Source organism: Rhagoletis pomonella, unplaced genomic scaffold, assembly GCF_013731165.1.
Source record: "Rhagoletis pomonella isolate Grant_MI unplaced genomic scaffold, Rhpom_1.0 Rhpom_scaffold_00927, whole genome shotgun sequence".
Classification (NCBI taxonomy): Eukaryota; Metazoa; Arthropoda; class Insecta; order Diptera; family Tephritidae; genus Rhagoletis; species Rhagoletis pomonella.
This window is the reverse complement of record NW_023459481.1, coordinates 1-6,138: the sequence shown is the minus strand read 5'-3', so window position 1 is coordinate 6,138 and position 6,138 is coordinate 1. Positions and strand designations below refer to the sequence as shown.

Sequence of the window (6,138 nt, the reverse complement as noted above, 5' to 3'; positions counted from 1 at the left end):
ATCATTCTTGCTATATATGTACACAATTATATTAAAATTATATGCAGCATAATTAATTTTTTATTGAAAGTTGCACTAATCGATGCGCTGAATAAGTATGTATAAAATGCAAATCGTCAATATTTCGACTATGAATATGCCCCAATACTTTTGGAGACAAAATCAAAGCATGTCCCACGCATATATATGTATGTACTTACTCCAAACTCATTTATTGATAACGTTCTTGCGCACATGCATACGTACATATGTAGGTACACTGATATCTACTACTGACGGCAGCATACGTACAAATCTACATAATTACTCGCATATTCATCAGAATATGTTAAATTCCATGCTCTGGCTGTTATTTAACATTCTCTGGCTGCGCTTCGCTCGTTCAGTTGGCTCTGCAAAAAGAAAAAACATGGCGCAATTGCGCTGATACAGGGTATGGCGCTGGCTTCGTGGTATCAGCGCCCGAAAATATGCTGGGTTACACAGTTCACTAATGGTTCGGTAGCACGGTACAGTGAACAAAGGTGGCGCCGTCAGTGGTACCGCTACTTTGGTTTTGCCGATTTTGACAGTTGTAGTAACTTGTAAATAAACCTGTGTTTACAAATCAGCGACAAAGAGAATTTTAATTATAAGTGAAAAATCAGTGTAAATGGTGTTATTTTGCAACTTCAGAGTGATTTTTGAGTTAAGAACTGCGTAAAAACTGATAAAATGAAGTGCCGTGTGTTAAATTTCGACAGCCGTTAAGATGCGAGATGCGTAGATGATGCAAGTGTAGCGCTGTGACGAATCGCTGCATTTTGTGTGCATAGGGCACGGTAAAGCCGTTCTCGAAATGTATCTTTATTATTATATTGACGGCATTGCATCACAATGACTTCGCTTCTGCTCCAAGCATTCTCCTTTAGTAAGTTAACTAATCAATCCCGCTGAGATGCTGCCGCAGTTTGCTGCATCAACCTTAATTGCAAAGCAATGGAGTGCGCTAAAACGTTTGCTGCAGCAGCTTCGATTGCAAAGCACTCGATCGAGTGCACTAAAACGTTCACTTTTCTCTAATAGATTATGTGAAAATGCAATATTTTCGCATTTAGCAAAATTAAACACTTTTTTCGCTGTAAGCGAATTGTTTTGGCAGTTTCAACTCGTTCTTCGTTTTTGCTCTATTCTTTCTTTACTTGTGGTACACAAATGTCAACGGCCATGACGGCGCAATCTTGTATTCTATCATTCTTGGTTCGGTAGCATGATTCAATAATAGGTGCGTTCGTTTAAAATCTCCAGTAATAACCAACCAACTGCCAAATTCCGGCGAAATGTCATCTGTTCTCTCACAAGAGAGAAATATCAAAAATTGTACGCGAACAGAAAATTTACAGAAACTTGCAAGTTAGACGAACAGCTGATAGAAATTTTGTTTACATTCAAAAGTGTAAAATTTAAAACGTACGTAAAGTCATCAGAAAGTGTTATACTGACACAGTTTATTGATTAAACAAATAACTACTTATTTCTTACAAGTTTAATTAGTCGCATTTTGTAATTTTTAACTTCCAAACCATCATTTTCAATTTTGTGATTTGCGTAAATGCCAACCAGCTATTTTTGATCAGCTGTTTTCCTGTTGGCAAAAATTTTTCCAGCAGAAACCAGCAGCTCCGCTCAAAATGAAATGTCACTTTGCTCTCTCAATTTCCCCTACTTTGCAAGTTTTTTGCGTACGCGAACGCAAAAACTTGTAAGTTTTGGTTAAACATGAACAATTAACAGCTACGCGAACGAAACTAATACAAGGTTGGATAAATATTGACATTTGTGTCAATCGACTGCCTTGTAAGGTTGCATTTAAGAAGGAAAGAGAAGCGGGTCACAATTTCATCCCCTTTTGTGTAAAGGTAGTAGGAAAAGTAAGTAGCCTGGTAGTGCTGAAATGCGTTTTTATATACAAATTGAATTAAATATATAAAGAAGATTCCACTGATCTACACAATAGAAAATTAATTAATTTTTTATGGCCACATAAATATTAAAAATGAAATAAATGGATATTCACATAAAATTCTTGCCAAAGAAAAATCTTTGAAGTCTTTGAAGAAATATTCCCAAATATTCAAAATAAACCATGGTTTCATTGATATTCCAGTATATATTTAACAAAATTAATGGAATTCAAACAAATCCTTTATTGAAAGGGACTATATGAAGAATTATACAAATGGTAAAAATGCAATTGATTTAATGCATGTGAATTAATCTTTTAAAAAGTATTATGTTTGTTGCATTTAAAGATTGCATGTTCAATATCTTAAATTGAATTACATTTGGTTTTTTTTTTAATTTAAACTTTTTAGTAATGTTTTTTACATTTTTCTCCAATCAGTCTTGCTAATCATTATATTGGTTACATTTAAAAGTTAGATCTTCAATATCGCAATTTAATTACATTTGGTTATTTAAAAATCTAATTTTTGTGGAATGTTTTTTACTTTTTTCTCCAATCAGTCTTGTTAATCATTATATCGGTTAAACTTTAAAAATATGTCTTCAATACATTACATTTCGTTTTTTAAAAATGTTAATTTTTTGACATGTTGCGTACTTTTTTCTGCAATCAGTCACAATCAGCACAAATACCTTTATTAATATTTCCACTTTCGCTTTTATGGAGTGGTATACTTACTTGTATATATGCAAAGGATCAACCCAAAGGCTGCAGTGGTAAAAATACATGCACCAGCAAACGTGGACGGACACCCAAATGATCCTGACCTTCACAAGAGAATATATTTATTAATATTTGTACTACCATACGTGGATGGATACAGGGATACTAGCATACAAAACTTACTTGCAACGGCTGCACTTGTTGGAAAACGCTACTTTGTGCAAAATAAATATGTAAATTATTGTTGTAATTCAAAATATACCCATTATTTTTGATTTTTTGCCATACTTGAATTTGCTCAATAGGAAAATGAATTTCCTCGAAACAATCGATGAAAATATCGGCAATTTTGCCTGTTGAACTTTTTATACGAAGACAATATTTCTCCTTGTATTTTAGTAGTAGTTTTTATAAATCAAAAAAGAAGGCAACACAGGCTAAGGCAGAATGCGGGAGCGAGACAACTGCCAGGTTATCCAACCTTGTATCATTGAATCATGGTTCGGTAGCACATCAAGCTAAAAATGCAGAGATATGCGTTAGCGGCGGAGCACAATATTGTATTTCTGCATTTGATCACTTATCAGTGCTGTTGAAAACAGTTGAGGTGTTCACAGTTTGTTCCAAATAGTGTCTCAAAATGTAGACGTCTACATTTTAAGACGTTTTCTAACCCTAAAATCTGTGCTGTTGTAGATTTCCATACAAAATTGGAAAACGACGCCGTCTACATTTTGTCACACTCAATCCACAATCTTCGTTGGCATGTAATAATAACTGGAATGTTTTATTTCCTTTAGAAAAATTGAAATTAGTTACATTAATACAATTTACAAAATTCTACTTACACTTTTGTGTGATTCCTCCGATATGCCAGCCACGAATGCCGCTATTTTCTTTGCACATAATGGCTGTCATATCGTTTACACAGTTTTGGCATGGCGTTGCTACTAACACAAGATTTTACATACAATTTACGATACAATTAGGATTGCCATCTTACAAAAAATTCAATTATGTTTTATTAACTCCTAAGCCGCGCCAACATCCCCGCCTCCGTGGATCTAACCAGGTCCACCAACATCTAACCTGGCCATTATGCATGCTGGGCGTTTGTATACGCCGTCCCGTGTTTGCACTCGCGCGGCTCTTCTTGTCCATCGACACCTGGGAACACTTGGACAATCCGCCCGGTCGGCCACTTCGATCGATGCATGTTTCCGTCGCAGAGCAGGACAATGTCATCTACGGCTAGTGGCTTCTGTACACCGTACCACTTTGTTCGCCTCGTCAAGTCGGGCAAGTACTCCACTTTCTCCAGAATCTGTGCTGCATCTGTTGAACCTTGTACCACTGTTTTCTGGTCGGGATCATCTTTTCTTGGTGTGGATGTGGCGTTTGTTCGGAGTTTGGAGCACCTAGGAGAAAATGGTTAGGGGTTAGCGGTTCGTCAGTGTATTCGTCTAGTGGTATGTGCGTCAACGGTCGTGCATTAACTATGTTTTCTGCCTCGCACATGAGGCAGTACAAACAGTGCTCTTGAAGGGTTTCATCGACAGCGCATGTCCCATTGTACGTTTCACGCTACGGACAAGTCGCTCCCAGCAGCCACCAGCATGGGGATTCAGGGGGCAATTGAAAACCCATTCGATGTGTTTGTTCGCCAGTGCATTAGATATTTTGCCATTCTCGAACTCAATCCTCTGGCGTCCCAACTCTTTGTCAGCTCCGATGAAGTTTGTGCCATTGTCGGAGCGGATGCGCACTCGTGTTCCTCGGCGGTTTATAAAGTTTCGTATGCACATGAGACAGGCATCCATCCGTTGACAGATCCTTGGCGAGTTCAAAATGTACTGCTCCGATCGTAAGGCAAGTAAATAGCGCGATCCAACGCCTCTCGCTTCTTCTGCCAAACGCGACTGTAAACATACCCATGTAGTCCAGACCGACGTATGTAAATGGCCTTACGAAGGGTGTAAGTCTATCTACCGGAAGTTGGCCCATTTGTGGGAGATTCGGCTTGGCCCTTTCCCTTACGCAACCTGACATCTTCGCGCAGCACGACGCACCTCTGCTCTAAGTTGTGGAATCCAATATCACCGCCGTATCTCCGCGATTATCGTGCCTTCATTTTGATGCTTCCAGATTTTGTGATAGTAATCTACCACGAGTTCGGTGACGTGATGGCGCTTCGGCAGTATTATCGGCCGACGTGAATGTGGGGGGATAGCTGTTGCAGCATCTATTCGTCCCCCTACCCGTATCACTCTTACTTCATCTAGCGCCGGTGTGAGGGTTCTCAGTGAGCTGCGCCGTTCCAAATTCTCTCCCGCCATCAGCGGGTAATATGCCTCAGCAAAGTTCTCCTGTTGTACTGCACGAATTATCGCAATTTCAGCTCTTCTTACTTCCGTAGCGCTTAGTCCTCCGTAGATTCTATTGCTTACGTCTTTCCTACAGTTGTTTCGGAATCGCAGAATCCAACCTACTACTCTGGTCATGCGGATCAGCGTCGAGAATTTCATAAACATGGAAATGCTGATCTTAACTGTAAAAACTGAGAATTTTGAGCGAAGTTCCTCTTGCGTATTCGGACTCACCTCGTCCGGCGGCCACAGGTGTTCATCTTGTGGTAGGAACTTCGGACCACCGATCCAGGTCGAATTTCTTTTGTCTGCCCTCGGACGTGTTCCCCAATCAGCCGGATTCAAGGCGCCTGGAATCCATCGCCACTCATTAACGTTGCTAGCCTCTAAGATCTCGTTCACGCGATGAGCCACGTATGGTTTATAGCGCCGGTGATCAGATTTTACCCAAGCTAGCACCGTTTTGGAGTCACTCTACATCACCACTCTTTTAGGGATCTTGACGTGACATTGAAGGATGCTCTTGCGAAGTCGCATAGCCAACACTGCAGCCTGCAGCTCGAGGCGGGGAATAGACGTAAGCTTCAATGGTGCGCATTTTGTCTTTCCTGAGATGAGTATGGGGTTGGCGGTACTTGCTCCCTCTGGTGACCTCCAGTATGCTACTGCTGTATAATCTACTTCGCTCGCGTCGGAAAATATGTGTAGTTCAACTGGTAACTGCTCGAAGTGGAATCCGTAGCACCGCGGTACGCTTATTTCTTCCAAACGCTTGATCGCTTTCAACCATCTTAGCCATGCTTCATACAATTCTTCCGAGATATATTCATCCCAGCCGGTACTCACACGCCAAGTTGACTGTAAGAGGAGCTTCGCTTCCATAGTATACTCCGCCGCCATTCCAAACGGATCAAACACCGACATGGTGACGCTCAATACTTCTCGCTTAGTTGGTCTCCTCTGGCCAGCAAGCACTACTGGATCCACCTTCGCAAACGACAGCACAAATGTGAAAACATCATTAATCGTATCCCAATGTAACCCGAGGACTTTCTGAAAAAATACCAGCATTATCTCTATCGAGGTTCAAGTACGACGGGCGTT

At 40.4% G+C, this 6,138-nt stretch overlaps 1 long non-coding RNA gene across 2 annotated transcripts; it reads right to left on the bottom strand.

Moving 5' to 3' along the window:
• Positions 1-2,683: 2,683 nt before the first annotated feature.
• On the bottom strand, positions 2,684-3,053 carry LOC118751713. Of its 2 annotated transcripts, XR_004994582.1 has the most exons (3): positions 2,957-3,053; positions 2,852-2,879; positions 2,684-2,772 (listed from the first exon to the last, which is right to left on the bottom strand). It is a non-coding gene; the product is annotated as an uncharacterized LOC118751713 (long non-coding RNA). The 2 variants fall into 2 exon arrangements; XR_004994581.1 differs by having other exon boundaries at positions 2,852-3,053.
• Positions 3,054-6,138: the final 3,085 nt, after the last annotated feature.